Here is a 19035-nt window from a genome sequence, read left to right on the forward strand (position 1 = left end):
GCTTTTCTCCTCTGCTTCTCTCCACCATACTTCTCTCCCCCCTGCTTCTCTCCACCATACTTCTCCCCTTGCTTCTCTCCACCATACTTCTCTCCCCCATACTTCTCTCCACCATACTTCTCTCCACCATACTTCTCTCCCCCATGCTTCTCTCCACCATACTTCTCCCCCTTGCTTCTCTCCACCATACTTCTCTCCCCATGCTTCTCTCCACCATACTTCTCTCCACCATACTTCTCTCCCCCATGCTTCTCTCCACCATACTTCTCTCCCCCCTGCTTCTCTCCACCATACTTCTCCCCCTTGCTTCTCTCCCCTGTGCTTCTCTCCTGTGCTTCTCTCCACCATACTTCTCTCCCCCATGCTTCTCTCCCCCCTGCTTCTCTCCACCAAACTTCTCTCCCCCCTGCTTCTCTCCGCTGTTTCTCTCCCCCATCCCCATGTTTCTCTCCCCCCTGCTTCTCTCCCCTGTTTCTCCCCCATCCCCAGGTTTCTCTCCCCCATTGTTTTCTCCTGTTTCACAGGGGCACCATAGATTGGGGAACTTTCCCCGCGGCACACCGACCATGTGTCGCGGCACACTGGTTGAAAATCACTGGTCTAGAGCATCAGACACCTAATCATTTAGGAATAAGACATATATAGGTTGCTGTCTCCATTGAAATGAACAGAAATGGATTTACGACATCTGATAAAAAACGTGGGCTGTCATGTGTGCGCTTACAGTCTCAGCATAGAAGTTGTAGTGAGAACGGAGGAAAGAGCGGAGGTGACTATGTGACCAAACAACGTTCTCTATAACCTACAACACGGCTGACGATGGTTCAGCTTCTTGTCTCTGCAGGTAGGGCAACTCTGGAGGACACACTACTGTTCTAACAAGTGACTAAGAAGAAGAAGATTCCTGAAGAGCTTGTTATCATTTGGATGGAAAGAAGTTGTACTTGTATGAAGTTTTTGGACCTTCTCTAGCCAGCTGGGGCCATGAAGATGGAAGATGTGGGCTGGTTTCATCGTGATATTCTTAGGCCATGTTCACACAGGACCTTGTCTGTAGGGTTTTGCCTCTTGTGGATTTCCAGAGATTGGGAGAGAGTCACTCAGTTTATATTCATACAGTAAAACTTTTTTTTAAAGTTATTTTATAGTTGAAGTTTTTAGTTATATTTTATACATTTATTTTATTTTCAGGTCCAGTAGTAATAGTAACGGTAATGTGATCTGGTGGCAGAATAAAGGCCTGGACGGTGGTGCCTACAATTACCGCTCCATCCTGTTGTGGAGAAGTTGGCGGAGCTGATGTCGGAGCACATCGCACTTAGCCGCAGTGGAGGCCGGAGCCCCCCGGTGCCTCGGCCCAGAGTGATTATGGGCAGTAACAGCAGATTCACAAGCTGTCAAACACACTCTCCCCGCGCGCTGCTCACAATTATCGGGGAGAGGGAGCTGGGATTAAAAAACCCACAGGGGCTTTGTCACGTAGGAGACGGTGACAAATAACCTGAACGTATGTTGTGCAAGAAGGTAGAGCAACCTATGAAATACATAAATACTCCAGCTGTAACCTGTTCAGTGCCAATGTCCTTCTCCTTACCATCTCTGACTACTGAACCGTAATGCTTATCCAGACAGCAAGGCCGACATGTTCTATGTCACTGTGTGAGGGTCTAAGGATGTAGCTGAGCTGGTTACTGGATGGGTTGGTGCTGATTTGTGTGACCCAATTGAAGAACAACTCAGAGAGTCCTTGCTATATCAGTGTCAGCCAGTTATCCTCCTTTCTTTTGATAAATAGCCTTCATGTGTATGGTGGGACTGAGAGAGATAGCTGTGGACCAAAGTGTTCATGTGCATGATGGGATTGGGAGAGATAGCTGTAGGCCAGGATGGGTGGTTATGTATATGGTAAGATAGGAAGATATAGCTGTAGGCCAGGTTTTTATGTGTATGGTGGGATTGTGAGAGATAACAGTACGCCAGGATGAGTGTTCCTGTGTATGTTGTATTGGGAGAGATCACAGTAGGTCAAGATGGGTATTGACATGTATGGTGGTATTCACATATAGTGTTCACATATATGGTGGAACTGGGAAGAATTGCAGTAGGCCCAACAGAGTGTCCATGTGTATGGTGGAATTGGGAGAGAAAGTAGTAGGCAAAGATGGGTGTTCATGTGTTTAGTAGGATTGGGAGAGATAGCAGTAGACCAGGATGAGGGTTGATGTGTATGGTGGGATTGGGAGAGATAGCAGTAAACCAGGATGAGGGTTGATGTGTATGGTGGGATTGGGAGAGATAGCAGTAGACCAGGATGAGGGTTGATGTGTATGGTGGGATTGGGAGAAATAGCAGTAGACCAGGATGAGGGTTGATGTGTATGGTGGGATTGGGAGAGATAGCAGTAGACCAGGATGAGGGTTGATGTGTATGGTGGGATTGGGAGAGATAGCAGTAGACCAGGATGAGGGTTGATGTGTATGGTGGGATTGGGAGAGATAGCAGTAGACCAGGATGAGGGTTGATGTGTATGGTGGGATAGAGAAGGATAAAAGTAATCCCAGCGGAGTGTCCATAAGTATGGTGTAATTGGGAGAGATAGTATTAGGCAAAAATGGGTGTTCATGTGTATGGTGGGATTGGGAGAGATAGCAGTAGACCAGGATGAGGGTTGATGTGTATGGTGGGATTGAGAGAGAGCTCTCAGGTAAATGAGCCTTCATGTGTATGATGGTTTTGGGAAAGATAAATTTCGTCTGAGCAGAGTATTTGTGTGCAGGGTTCGATTGGGGAAAATAGTGGTCAATTAAACTGGGGATTCATGTGTATGGGGAGATTGGGAGAGATAGCTTTTGACTAATGCTAAAGGCTCTCAGCGCTCGTTTGCTCCTCGTTCCCCGCTCGCTGCCGCCGCTATTTTACTCGGCTGCAGCGAGCGGGTGAGTGCGGGAGGGGCGGAGGGGAGCTGCCCGGGAGATCGCTAGATCGTCCGGGCAGCCCATAGGATATAGCAGCGTCTGCTGCCCATGCTCCTATTCAATGGAGCGACGGCAGCAGATCGCTGCTATATCAGTCGCTTGTTTTTCAACATGTTGAAAAACAAGCGACTGCAACGATCAGCCAACATGAACGATGTCGGCTGATCGTTGCACTCTATTCCACGGGACGATTATCGTTCGTAACGGCCGATATCAGCCGAATACGGACGATAATCGTTCCGTGGAATAGGGCCTTAAGTCTTTATTTGCATGGTGTGTGGTGAGAGTGGGAAGACAGCTATCTGCCAAACATTCATCAATGTCAGCTGATTTGGATCTTTATATGCATCATGGGATCAGAAAAGATACCATCCAGGTTCATCTGCACCATGAGATCAGGAGAGATACCCAATGGCCAAGCGTTCACATGCACCACGGGATCAGGAGAGATACTAATTGGCCAAGCGTTCACATGCACCACGGGATCAGGAGAGATACCCATTGACTAAGCGTTCACATGCACCACGGGATCAGGAGAGATACCCATTGACCAAGAGTTTACATGCACCATGGGATAAGGAGAGATACCCGTTGGCCAAGCGTTCATGTGTATGGTGGGAGTGTGTGAGACGGAACTTGGCCAATGGAATGTTTGGCTGACAGCTATTTCATGTATGTGGCTACCTTAAAAGGAGAAGTCCAGCAAAAATGTTATTTAAGTATTGAATTACCCCCCAAAAGTTATACAAATCACCAATATACAGTTAGTACGGGAAATGCACATAAAGTGCTTTTTTCCCTGCACTTACTACTGCAGCAAGGCTTCACTTCCTGGATAACATGGTGATGTCACGACCCGACTCCCAGAGCTGTGCAGGCTGTGGCTGCTGGAGAGGATGAAGGCAGAGGGATGCTCAGTGTCCCTCCAGTGCCCTGTGTCCCTCAGTGTCCCTCTGCCATCATCCTCTCCAGCAGCCACAGCCCACACAGCTCTGGGAGTCGGGTCGTGACATCACCATGTTATCCAGGGAGTGACATCACCATGTTATCCAGGAAGTGACATCACCATGTTATCTAGGAAATGACATCACCATGTTATCCAGGAAGTTACATCACCATGTTATCTAGGAAGTGACATCACCATGTTATCCAGGAAGTGAAGCCTTGATGCAGTAGTAAGTGCAGGGAAAAAAGCACTTTATGTGCATTTCCCGTAATAAGTGTATATTGGTGATATGTATAACTTTTGTGTGTGTGTGTGGGGGGGGGGGGGGGGGGGGCAATACAACACTTTCATAAAATTTTTTGCTGGACTTCTCTTTTAAGGGTTTAACATAGAGATAGGCTCCCTTCGATAGCCCCCTGGCACTCTGCGATCTAAGCTACCAATGAATTTTTAAGGCAGCTACAAGTCTCTAAGTTGAAGTTAGCAGTGAAATATTATTGTTATTTTGATTTGTGTGTGTGTTTGGGGGGGGGGGGGGTTGGAGACAAGTTTTTTTAGGCCAGCCAATTAATAATTAATAACATCTATTCTTCTCTCGCGGCACAGGGTTCTCACATATTGGCGTCACTTCGCTGCCATATAAGAGGTTACTCGTGACTCCTGTGATGTGGTTACATGTATATAGAATTATTAGTGTCATTACGGCTTGTCCTGAGCTGATACAAGCCGTCAATCACACTTGTCACATCTGACGGCTCAGGATCCCTAATTAATCGCTTCCGCGCCGATATCTGCACCGCCATCACGTCTCCCGAGGCCTTGTCATCTTATTAAGAAGTGAAGACAGGCCGGTGGAGGGAGGATGGCTGAACGCGAGGGCTTATTTTTAGGACTGGGATGATATTAGAAGATTAAACTACTTAAAGTTTAGCATATAGTTGCTTCATTAGAGCACTGCTATGGTTGGGGACTCTCCAGCTTTACTGCACTGTCTAGTGGAGTCCCAGGTAGACTAAGATGAGAGTATCATGTAAGAGGGTGCTCCCCCCCCCCCCCCCCAGTGGGAAGACTCAGTAAAGCAACTTGTCTTCACAACACTGGCCTGATACAAGTGATACTTGCAGAAGCCTTATGGCTGCAGAAAAACCTACTATGAGGGGTCCTAATGCCAGAGCTGTGGACTCTGTGAGATGCTCCACACTGTGGACTGGGAGATGCTCCACACAATGGACTGTGAGATACTCCACACCATGGACTGTGAGATACTCCACACCATGGACTGTGAGATACTCCACACCATGGACTGTGAGACGCTGCACACCATGGACTGTGAGACGCTCCACACCATAGACTGTGAGATGATCCACACCATGGACTGTGAGATACTCCACACCATAGACTGTGAGACGCTCCACACCATGGACTGTGAGATGCTCCACACCATAGACTGTGAGATGATCCACACCATGGACTGTGAGATACTCCACACCATAGACTGTGAGACGCTCCACACCATGGACTGTGAGATACTCCACACCATAGACTGTGAGATGATCCACACCATGGACTGTGAGATACTCCACACCATGGACTGTGAGACGCTCCACACCATGGACTGTGAGACGCTCCACACCATGGACTGTGAGATGCTCCACACCATAGACTGTGAGATGATCCACACCATGGACTGTGAGATGCTCCACACCATAGACTGTGAGATGATCCACACATGGACTGTTAGATGATCCACACATGGACTGTGAGATGCTTCACTTCATTCACCTTGCAACCAAAGGCCTGGTCAGCTTTTGCCCATAATACAGTGCGGCTGTGGGTTTCATACAGGGTTGCATCAATCACTGTGTACAGACTGTGCCTCTACGGGTTCTTGTGGCCATTACCTGTCCTCGGCTACCCAACTAGTCAAAGCTGTGAACATACAGGACGCACTTGGACTCATATGTGGAAGGCTACGGGTCACCAATTGGCAAGCCAACCGCTCACTTTATCGTGCAAGAACAGCAATATAGATGTACGATTATAGCCGCCTTAACCCCACAGGTTGACATAATCTTTTAGTTCACAGTGTAATACTTTATCCTTCTCTCTCCAGATTATTGATTCCTCTAAGAGCCCAATGAGCTCGGCATTTTCCCTCTCACCTACACCAGCCTACTCACACAAGTCTTGTGATGGTTCGGGGCAACAACTCTATGTATTTGCTGCTGCTGCTACTTCAGGGCTGGCCTAAGAATGGCTTCAAGTTGCTACCAGTCTTCCGGAGACCCTATTTCACCAGCATCTTGGAGATGACACCCTAGCCTGGCAGTTCAGCCCCTCTCGCCTCTATAGGTTTGCAGGTCTCAACCTCCCTGGAAGTCTTGCGGTGGCTACTTACAGCTTTACTTAGGCTCCCAGTCACCTGCTTCTGCCATAAGCCCACTGATGTGCTCCTCGGGGACTGGATCCAGGCCTTCTCTACCTACACACTTTAACCAGTGACCCCCTAGAGCCAAAACACTTCCTATAAAGTCGCTTCGCTATCCACTCCTACCAGTATACTACCACATCATCTATGGGCTCCTCCTGGGCCTAGTACCTCCTACGTAAAGCTGGCAACTAGGAAGGTAAATTTAGCAACTCCTACAAAATATGGTGGCACCCCCTTACCTTCCTAGTCAAAGCCCCGCCTCACAAAATGTTTGCAGGCGCACAAAAAACAACAACACACATAACACATGATGACAATTAGGACATTTCTTAAAGTGAAATGAACACCCTTTCGACATTGGCTACTGCTCTGTTCCTTCAGAACTGCCAATAGATGGAACCAGAGAGTCAACTTACTTCCTTATCTAGGAGAGCTAATTTACATATTATTCCCAGGAGCCATTGCTTGACTTAGGAGTCTCCACAAGAAGAAACAGTACTGTCAAGCAGTCTAAAATCCACCTCCTCTAGGGAAGGTTGTTGCACTCCCCCCCCCCCTCCCATTCTTTACACTGCAGCCATGCAGAAGGTCAGAACATAGAGAACCGACTTCTATTACATCATGGATGAAAGGATTGTAAGCTACAGAGAACACCAGAGAGAAGGAGATAATAGATTGCTAAGTAGGGATGTAATATTGAAGTCCGTGTCCACATTTGGTCACATGATGGCGGCATCTAGCGAGGCACTGGGTTGTAAGGTTCTCTGGCAGCCGTACCTCTGCTGGGTGATGGCTGCTGTATTTCCTATAATATATCCTCGGAGAAAGACATTAAAGAAATGAGCAGTGTAAAGTGAGATCAGGAGGCTTAGAGGATCAGTGATAAGGATGAGCCCCACCTACATGTTACTGACCCCCCCATCCATGTGCGGCGGTATGAAGTGGATTACACAGAATCCTTATCACATTAGGGCGGTGATTGACAGCCAAACTCACATCTGATCATATTACCACACTAATTGTTTCTTAAGCAGCGAGGATTATCAGAAACTGCATCCGACCTGTATCTGTGTCCCGTACTGCAGGGTGACAGGAGCGGGCCGGGAGAGAGGCAAAATAAACACTCTGTGATGGCCTATTATATCTGTGGTGCGGCTATTATATAAGAGGAAAGGGGGCACATGATGGACTCCAACAGGTGACACACAGCACAGGGCTAACACTATCATGTCATACCGCACTAACACTACCCCGACTGCTATCTGATCCTCCCCCACTAACACTACCACTACCACTACTACTATCTGATCCTCCCGCACTACCACTACTACTATCTGATCCTACCGCACTAACACTACTACTATCTGATCCTACCGCACTAACACTACCACTACTACTATCTGATCCTCCCGCACTACCACTACTCCTACTACTATCTGATCCTACCGCACTAACACTACCACTACTACTATCTGATCCTACCGCACTAACACTACCACTACTACTATCTGATCCTCCCGCACTACCACTACTCCTACTACTATCTGATCCTACCGCACTAACACTACTCCTACTACTATCTGATCCTACCGCACTAACACTACTCCTACTACTATCTGATCCTACTGCACTAACACTACTACCTGATCCTACCGCACTAACACTACTACTATCTGATCCTACCGCACTACCACTACTACTATCTGATCCTCCCGCACTACCACTACCACTACTACTATCTGATCCTCCCGCACTAACACTACCACTACTGCTATCTGATCCTCCCGCACTAACACTACCACTACTGCTATCTGATCCTCCCGCACTAACACTATCACTACTATCTGATCCTACCGCACTAACACTACCACTACTACTATCTGATCCTCCCGCACTAACACTACCACTACTACTATCTGATCCTACCACACTACCACTACTACTATCTGATCCTCCCGCACTACCACTACTACTATCTGATTCTCCCGCACTAACACTACTACTACTACTATCTGATCCTCCCGCACTAACACTACTACTACTACCTGATCCTACCGCACTAACACTACTACTATCTGATCCTACCGCACTAACACTACCACTACTACTATCTGATCCTACCGCACTAAAACTACCACTACTACTATCTGATCCTCCCGCACTAACACTACCACTACTACTATCTGATCCTACCGCACTAACACTACTCCTACTACTATCTGATCCTACCGCACTAACACTACTACTACTACTACCTGATCCTACCGCACTAACACTACTACTACTACTACCTGATCCTACCGCACTAACACTACTACTATCTGATCCTACCGCACTAACACTAACACTACTACTATCTGATCCTACCGCACTAACACTACTCCTACTACTATCTGATCCTACCCCACTAACACTACTCCTACTACTGCTACTATCTAATCCTCCCGCACTAACACTACTCCTACTACTATCTGATCCTACCGCACTAACACTACCACTACTACTATCTGATCCTACCGCACTAACACTACTCCTACTACTATCTGATCCTACCGCACTAACACTACTACTACTACTACCTGATCCTACCGCACTAACACTACTACTACTACTACCTGATCCTACCGCACTAACACTACTACTATCTGATCCTACCGCACTAACACTAACACTACTACTATCTGATCCTACCGCACTAACACTACTCCTACTACTATCTGATCCTACCCCACTAACACTACTCCTACTACTGCTACTATCTAATCCTCCCGCACTAACACTACTCCTACTACTATCTGATCCTACCGCACTAACACTACTAACTGATCCTACCACACTAACACTACTACTGTTTGATCCTACCGCACTAACACTACTACTATCTGATCCTCCCGCACTACCACTACCACTACTACTATCTGATCCTCCCGCACTAACACTACCACTACTACTATCTGATCCTCCCGCACTAACACTACCACTACTGCTATCTGATCCTCCCGCACTAACACTATCACTACTGTCTGATCCTACCGCACTAACACTACTACTACTACTACTATCTGATCCTACCGCACTAACACTACTACTACTATCTGATCCTACCGCACTAACACTACTACTACTACTATCTGATCCTACCGCACTAACACTACCACTACTACTATCTGATCCTCCCGCACTACCACTACTCCTACTACTACTACTATCTAATCCTCCCGCACTAACACTACTCCTACTACTATCTGATCCTCCCGCACTAACACTACCACTACTACTATCTGATCCTCCCGCACTAACACTACCACTACTGCTATCTGATCCTCCCGCACTAACACTATCACTACTGTCTGATCCTACCGCACTAACACTACTACTACTACTACCTGATCCTACCGCACTAACACTACTACTATCTGATCCTACCGCACTAACACTACCACTACTACTATCTGATCCTACCGCACTAACACTACCACTACTACTATCTGATCCTCCTGCACTAACACTACTCCTACTACTATCTGATCCTACCCCACTAACACTACTCCTACTACTACTACTATCTAATCCTCCCGCACTAACACTACTCCTACTACTATCTGATCCTACCGCACTAACACTACCACTACTACTATCTGATCCTACCGCACTAACACTACTCCTACTACTATCTGATCCTACCGCACTAACACTACTACCTGATCCTACCGCACTAACACTACTACTATCTGATCCTACCGCACTAACACTACTACTATCTGATCCTCCCGCACTACCACTACCACTACTACTATCTGATCCTCCTGCACTAACACTACTACTATCTGATCCTCCCGCACTACCACTACCACTACTACTATCTGATCCTCCTGCACTAACACTACTACTATCTGATCCTCCCGCACTAACACTACCACTACTGCTATCTGATCCTCCCGCACTAACACTATCACTAACAAAACTACTACCACTCATCATACTCATCATACTGCACTACTACTACCTCATACACTAGCACCCATTTTACTACACTAACACTGCTATTTCCTCATCCAACCATACTAACACCACTACTACCCCATCATTAGCACTAACATTACTACTACTACCTGATAATACTGCACTAACACTATTACGTCTACCTGATAATACCTCACCAACACTTTTACTACTACCAGATATTACTACACTAAACTATTATTATTAACTGATAATACTGCACTAACACCAATACTACTACCTGATAATACCTCACTAACACCATAACTAATACCTGATAATACCTCACCAACACTTTTACTACTACCAGATATTACTACACTAAACTATTATTATTAACTGATAATACCACACTAACACCAATACTACTACCTGATAATACTGCACTAACACCATAACTACTACCTGATAATACCTCACTAACACCAATACTACTACCTGATAATACTGCACTAACACTATAACTACTACCTGATTATACCTCACTAACACCATAACTACTACCTGATAATACTGCACTAACACCAATACTACTACCTGATAATACCTCACTAACACCATAACTACTACCTGATTATACCTCACTAAGGCTAGGTTCACACTGCGTTTTCAGCATCCGTTTAACGCATCCGTTTTTTGCAAAAAACGCATGAAAAACGGATTGCAAAAAACGGATTCATTTGTGTGCATCCGTTTTTCCATTGACTTCCATTACAAAAAAAAAACGGATCCGTTTTTTTTGGCGGACCAAAACGGACCAAAAAACGTTGCTGACCCTATTTTTCTGGACGTTAAAAAAAAACGGATCCGTTAAACGGATGCTGAAAGCGCAGTGTGAACCTAGCCTAACACCAATACTACTACCTGATAATACCTCACTAACACCCTAACTACTACCTGATTATACCTCACTAACACCATAACTACTACCTGATAATACCTCACTAACACCATAACTACTACCTGATAATACCTCACTAACACCATAACTACTACCTGATAATACCTCACTAACACCATAACTAATACCTGATAATACCTCACTAACACCATAACTACTACCTGATAATACCTCACTAACACTATAACTAATACCTGATAATACCGCACTAACACCATAACTACTACCTGATAATACCTCACTAACACCATAACTACTACCTGACTATACCACACTAACACCATAACTACTACCTGATTATACCTCACTAACACTATAACTACTACCTGATAATACCTCACTAACACCATAACTACTACCTGATAATACCTCACTAACACCAATACTACTACCTGATTATACCTCACTAACACCATAACTACTACCTGATAATACTGCACTAACACCATAACTACTACCTGATAATACCTCACTAACACCATAACTACTACCTGATAATACCTCACTAACACCATAACTACTACCTGATAATACTGCACTAACACCATAACTACTACCTGATAATACCTCACTAACACCATAACTACTACCTGACTATACCACACTAACACCATAACTACTACCTGATAATACCTCACTAACACCATAACTACTACCTGACTATACCACACTAACACCATAACTACTACCTGATAATACCTCACTAACACCATAACTACTACCTGATAATACCTCACTAACACCATAACTACTACCTGATAATACCACACTAACACCATAACTACTACCTGATAATACCTCACTAACACCATAACTACTACCTGATAATACCTCACTAACACCAATACTACTACCTGATAATACCACACTAACACCATAACTACTACCTGATAATACCGCACTAACACCATAACTACTACCTGATAATACCACACTAACACTATTACTACCTGATAATACCGCACTAACACCATAACTACTACCTGATAATACCTCACTAACACCAATACTACTACCTGATAATACCTCACTAACACCATAACTACTACCTGATTATATCTCACTAACACCATAACTACTACCTGATAATACCTCACTAACACCATAACTACTACCTGATAATACCTCACTAAGACCATAACTACTACCTGATAATACTGCACTAACACCATAACTACTACCTGATAATACTGCACTAACACCATAACTACTACCTGATAATACCTTACTAACACTATTACTACCTGATAATACCGCACTAACACCATAACTACTACCTGATTATATCTCACTAACACCATAACTACTACCTGATAATACCTCACTAACACCAATACTACTACCTGATAATACCTCACTAACACTATAACTAATACCTGATAATACCTCACTAACACCAATACTACTACCTGACTATACCACACTAACACTATTACTACCTGATAATACCTCACTAAGACCATAACTACTACCTGATAATACCTCACTAACGCTATTACCTCTACCTGATAATACCTCACTAACACTATTACTACCTGATAATACCTCACTAACACTATTACTACCTGATAATACTACACTAACACTATTATTACTACCTGATAATACCGCACCAACACTATTACTACCTGATAATACTACACTAACACTATTATTACTACCTGATAATACCGCACTAACACTATTACTACCTGATAATACCTCACTAACACTATTACTACCTGATAATACTACACTAACACTATTATTACTACCTGATAATACCGCACTAACACTATTACTACCTGATAATACCTCACTAACACTGTTACTACCTGATAATACCGCACTAACACTACTACTACCTGATAATACCTCACTAACACTACTACTACCTGATTATACCACACTAACACTACTACTACCTGATAATACCGCACTAACACTACTATTACCTGATAATACCGCACTAACGCTATTACCTCTACCTGATAATACCGCACTAACACTGTTACTACCTGATAATACCGCACTAACAATACTACTACCTGATAATACCGCACTAACACAACTACTACCTGATACCACACTAACACTATTTGTACCTGATAATACCACACTAACACTACTAGTACCTGATAATACCACACTAACGCTATTACCTCTACCTGATAATACCGCACTAACACGTTACTACCTGATAATACCGCACTAACACTGTTACTACCTGATAATACCACACTAACACTACTACTACCTGATACCACACTAACACTACTACTATCTGATAATACCACACTAACACTATTACTACCTGATAATACCTCAGTATCACTATTACCGTTTCCTGATAATACCTCACTGACACCATCCATACAGTAAATCACAGCAGGCTCCACCAGATGCCATAATAAGCAGGTATAACACATCCCAGTACTGCACCATACATCTGTATACCCGGCTGGGGTGTGTGTGTGTGAATAACGTAACCATTCATGAGATCATTATTAACTGGGCTAAATGACAGATTAGGCTGTGTTGTACTTACACACTCAGCTCTGCTGTCCTAACACACTCAGCTCCGCTGGCCTGACACACTCAGCTCTGCTGTCCTAACACACTCACCTCTGCCGTATAGACACACTCAGCTCCGCCGTCCTGACACACTCAGTTCCGCCGTCCTGACACACTCAGCTCCGCCGTCCTGACACACTCAGCTCCGCCGTCCTGACACACTCAGCTCCGCCGTCCTGACACACTCAGCTCAGCCGTCCTGACACACTCAGCTCAGCCGTCCTGACACACTCAGCTCAGCCGTCCTGACACACTCAGCTCAGCCGTACTGACACACTCAGCTCAACCGTCCTGACACACTCAGCTCAGCTGTCCTGACACACTCAGCTCCGCTGTCCTGACATACTCAGCTCCACTGTCCTGACACATCCAGCTCTGCTGTCCTGACACGCTCACCTCTGCTGTCCTGACACACTCAGCTCTGCCGTATTGACACACTCACCTCCGCCATCCTGACACACTCACCTCCGCCGTCCTGACACACTCAGCTCCGCCGTCCTGACACACGCAGCTCCGCTGTCCTGACACACGCAGCTCCGCTGTCCTGACACTCAGCTCCGCTGTCCTGACACACACAGCTCCGCTGTCCTGACACACACAGCTCCGCTGTCCTGACACACACAGCTCCGCTGTCCTGACACACTCAGCTCCGCTGTCCTGACAAACACAGCTCCGCTGTCCTGACACAGGCAACTCCGCTGTCCTGACACAGGCAACTCCGCTGTCCTGACACAGGCAACTCCGCTGTCCTGACACACGCAACTCCGCTGTCCTGACACACGCAGCTCCGCTGTCCTGACACACGCAGCTCCGCTGTCCTGACACACGCAGCTCCGCTGTCCTGACACACGCAGCTCCGCTGTCCTGACACACTCAGCTCCGCTGTCCTGACACACGCAGCTCCGCTGTCCTGACACATGCAGCTCCGCTGTCCTGACACATGCAGCTCCGCTGTCCTGACACACTCAGCTCTGGTGTCCTGACACATGCAGCTCCGCTGTCCTGACACACGCAGCTCTGCTGCTCAAAGGCTTAGAATCTTCTAGTGAAATAAAGGCTAAATAGCCGTGATTCTCGAGGAAATGAGGCTGGAAGCTTTCTCGTGGGGTGTGAATACTTTCCTAACAAGCCGGCGTCCCCGCCGATAGTCTCTAAGTAGTAATAATCTCCAGCTCCGGCAGCCCCATAAAACAATGGCGCTTCCTTTGTGTCCCCCTCCCATCAGTAATCCCCCCACCGTCCCTATAATTCAGGCCATACTCTTTATCACCCCCCTAAGCCGGGGCGCTTTGTGTTCCCGTGCCCCCCCTGTTGGCAGAGCTACCAGGTCATTGTACGACAAATGGCGAGGTCTTTGTGTGACGGCCCCCTGGCTGGTAGGGGCCAAAGACTTCATTACCTGATGGCGGCTGTCAATTAGCTGTAAATCCCCTCCCAGTGAGAGCCCATTAGAGCCAGATGACCTGAAAACAAGTGCCACCGCCCCCAGTGGTCTCTGACTAATTATACCGGACCCCTCCGAGACGGCTGCCCACTGAGCGGGCAGGAAAACACACGGGGGGTGACGGGCGCAGCCTGCGGAGGGGTCAGGACACAATCAGCCGCCCCGGTATCTCAGCTCCTTTTTCTCCGCTCACAGAGAGATAATATTTGTAGTGATTAACTAAAAATCTAGTTAACCTCTGCCCGTTCATTATTTGTATTCCCACGGAATCCATGTCCAATGGCGCTGACCTCTGCCCCCTGCCAACGCTTTGATTATCTGTCCGTGTAATGGAGGAGCTCCGGAGTAATGGAGGGGGGGCAGTGCTGCCAACATGGAGCTAATAATATACATCAGTATACAGCAATCCAGCCGCAGCAAGACTACAACTCCCAGCATGCCCAGAGATGTATACAGCAATCCAGCCGCAGCAGAACTACAACTCCCAGCATGTCCATATATGTATACAGCAATCCCGCCGCAGCAAGACTACAACTCTCAGCATGCCTGTGTAATAGAGAAACTCCGGAGGGGGGGAGGCAGTGCTGCCAACATAGAGGTATTAATCTACATCACTATACAGCAATCCAGCTGCAAGACTACAACTCCCAGCATGCCTAGAGATGTATACAGCAATCCAGCTGCTGCAAAACTACAACCCCCAGTGGAGCCACAGGTTGGAAACCAGTGGTATACATACAGTCTCTTACCAGGCTCGGCCATAGTGTATATAAGGGCCATACCTCATGTATACATGATATGTGGGGAAGCAGGAAACAGTGTGAAGAGAGACTAAAGATCAAAGAGCAGGAGGAAACAATTAACTCCTGACAATGGTCTCTTGTTATTACTTATTACTGTCCGGGAGGGGAGAGGAACGGGAATATGGATAAGTTGTTTGTTTTCATGTTTGTTATTGTTGAGCTTATTTAGGACTATTATAAAGTTATTACTGGAAAGCAAATATATAGTTATGTCATATATTTATGTGATATATAAATATATATACTGTATATATATAAAATTATATAATAACTAATATAATAATTAACTATATATATTATTTGCATTCTAGTAATTATGTTATATATAATAAAAATTATAATTTATAATTATAATAAAAAATATAATAAATAAAATAAAGTAAATAAATAATATAATAATAACCATATTAAAAAAAATATATATATGTATATATATATATATATATATATATATATATATATATACAGTATATATATATATATATATATATATATATATATATATATAGAATATATATATATATAGAATATATATATATATATATATATATATATATATATATATATATATATATTTAGGAACATAAAAATGGCACTAATAATAATAAATACATTTTTACTAATAATAATAACCCACAATGCAATGAAATTTAAATAATAAAAAAATAGCAAAAAAAAACCACAGCGAAATAGAATATTATTAAAATAAATATATTATCGCATTAATAGTCATATATTAGGGGCTTGTTCAGATAGGGAATTTAAAACAACCACTCTCTTGTCCTGGGTGTGGGGTTTTAGCATCAGTGAATGGAACTGAATTGTAATACCACACACAACCTGAGGACAGGGGTAGTGCTGTTTCTGCAAGAAAGTAGTAGTGTTTCTTCTAATCCTGGATTTTGCCAGAGGCAGAAAATTTGGCCTCAAAATCCATGTGGAACGAGCAGTTATCGAGCAGAATATGTGGATTTATTCCCACTGCAGCGATTCCACGCACATAAGTCACCCTGTATTGTGTCTCAATTACCACATGGAAATATCTGGACAAATCATGGCTGTGTTCACACATAGTATTTCGTCAGTCTTTTTTTCTACCAAAACCAACTGGAACTGGCAGGGAAAAACTATAATGGAAAGATTTGTAGTTCCATCGCACTCAAACTTAAAATAATTTAAAAAATAATCAATACGTATATTTCAGTCCCATGTCATATATATGTGTTTTGTTGTACTGATGGCCTACCCCTAGGATATCAAATCCAATCTCTGAATAGGATGAGCTGCAATATCAGGTACAATCACTACTCAGTGTACGGCACAGGGGTCAAATACATCTTCATATTGCTCTATAGATATCACATCCATGAGCTAGAGCTGCATCCATACTGCTCCATATATAATAACAGAGCAGATAGACCGGCACATCCGTGAGCTAGAGCCGCATCCATACTGCTCCATATATAATAACAGAGCAGATAGACCGACACATCCGTGAGCTAGAGCCGCATCCATACTGCTCCATATATAATAACAGAGCAGATAGACCGGCACATCCGTGAGCTAGTGCCACGTCCATACCGCTCCATAGATAGTAATAGAGCAGATAGACCGGCACATCCGTGAGCTAGAGCCGCATCCATACTGCTCCATATATAATAACAGAGCAGATAGACCGGCCCATCTGTGAGCTAGAGCCGCGTCCATACCGCTCCATACATAATAACAGAGCAGATAGACCGGCACATCAGTGAGCTAGAGCCACGTCCATACCGCTCCATATATAATAACAGAGCAGATAGACCGGCACATCCGTGAGCTAGAGCCGCATCCATACCGCTCTATACATAATAACAGAGCAGATAGACCGGCACATCAGTGAGCTAGAGCCACGTCCATACCGCTCCATACATAATAACAGAGCAGATAGACCGGCACATCAGTGAGCTAGAGCCACGTCCATACTGCTCTATAGATAGTAACAGAGCAGATAGACCAGCACATCCGTGAGTCAGAGCCACGTCCTTACAGCTCCATATATAATACAGAGCAGATACTGTAGATCGGCACATCTGTGAGTCACAGCCGTGTCCAAACAGCCCCATATATAATACAGAGCAGATAAACCGGCACATTCGTGAGTCAGGGCCGTGTCCATACTGCTCCATATATAATAACACAGCAGATAGACCGGCACATCCGTGAGCTAGAGCCGCGTCCATACTGCTCCATAGATAGTAACAGAGCAGATAGACCGGCACATTTGCGAGTCAGAGCTGCGTCCATTCTGCTCAATAGATAGTAAAAAACCAGATAGACCGGCACATCCTTGAGCTAGAGCCGCGTCCATACTACTCTATAGATAGTAACAGAGCAAATAGAGCAGCACATTCGTGAGTCAGGGCCGTGTCCATACTGCTCCATATATAATAACACACCATATAGACCGGCACATCTGAGAGCTAGAGCCGCGTCAATACTGCTCCATAGATAGTAACTGAGCAGATAGACCGGCACATCCGTGAGCTATAAATGCATCCATACTACTCCATATGTAATAAGAGAGCAAATACACCGGCACATCCGTGAGTCAGAGCAGCGTCCATACCGCTCCATATATAATAACAGAGCAGATAGACCGGCACATCCGTGAGTCAGAGCTGCGTCCATACTCCTCCATAGATAGTAACAGAGCAGATAGACCGGCACATCCGTGAGTCAGAGCTGCGTCCATACTCCTCCATAGATAGTAACAGAGCAGATAGACCGGCACATCCGTGAGTAAGAGCTGCGTCCATACTGCTCCATAGATAGTAACAGAGCAGATAGACCAGCACATCCGTGAGCTAGAGCCACATCCATACTGCTCCATAGATAGTAACAGAGCAGATAGACCGGCACATCCATGAGCTAGAGCCGCATCCATACTCCTCCATAGATAGTAACAGAGCAGATAGACCGGCACATCCGTGAGCTAGAG

General features: G+C 45.0%; 1 protein-coding gene across 2 annotated transcripts in view; it reads right to left on the minus strand.

Moving 5' to 3' along the window:
- SFXN5 (sideroflexin 5) overlaps positions 1–19035 on the minus strand; it is a 165252-nt gene that overhangs the window by 79265 nt on the left and 66952 nt on the right. The window lies entirely within an intron of this gene.

The sequence above is a fragment of the Dendropsophus ebraccatus genome, chromosome 7, assembly GCF_027789765.1.
Source record: "Dendropsophus ebraccatus isolate aDenEbr1 chromosome 7, aDenEbr1.pat, whole genome shotgun sequence".
Classification (NCBI taxonomy): Eukaryota; Metazoa; Chordata; class Amphibia; order Anura; family Hylidae; genus Dendropsophus; species Dendropsophus ebraccatus.